The following is a 633-nucleotide window of genomic DNA, read 5'->3' as shown; positions in this document are numbered from 1 at the left end:
CGGGAGCCGCCCCGACCCAGGGGCCTTCCCAGCTAGACCGCTGCCCTCACCAAACCCGGGTCTGACCCTCATCCTCCCCACCAGACCCCAGGGGCCCAACCTCCCAAACGGTGACCTTTGACTGCGCGCCCTCACCCTAACATTTCAGTCTCCGAGCCTAACACCTCCCTGAACCCCCTCACCTTTGAATCTAATCTTTTAACAGGAGCCATTGCCAACCACATCTGGCCCAGCACCACTTTCTCCACTCTCCAGTCCCCTTTCCCGCAGCCTTCCCCCATGGAAGCTGCTATTGCTTCCCGTGAACGCAAATGAAATAGGATTAATCAAAGAATATCTCCACCAAAGACCTTGAACTAAAGAATAAATAAAGTGTAACTAATATACATGAGAAAAGTTAACTTCAAAGGTAATGAATTGCAAAGGAAAGATACCTGGAGCATTTAAAAAATCAATATTCAGTGCTGGGGAGGGTGTGATGAAATAGACACCAGATAGCACTGCTCCGAAGTACAGGGGGCAGCCTTTCTGGAGACAGTTTGACAGGATGTAGCAAATATTCAGGCTCCTGGGCTGGATGATTACATTTCCAGGAATTTATCACACATAATAATCAAAAAGTTGGGCCAGATA

This window comes from Myotis brandtii, unplaced genomic scaffold (genome assembly GCF_000412655.1).
Source record: "Myotis brandtii unplaced genomic scaffold, ASM41265v1 scaffold879, whole genome shotgun sequence".
Taxonomy (NCBI): Eukaryota; Metazoa; Chordata; class Mammalia; order Chiroptera; family Vespertilionidae; genus Myotis; species Myotis brandtii.
This window is presented reverse-complemented; position numbering follows the sequence as displayed.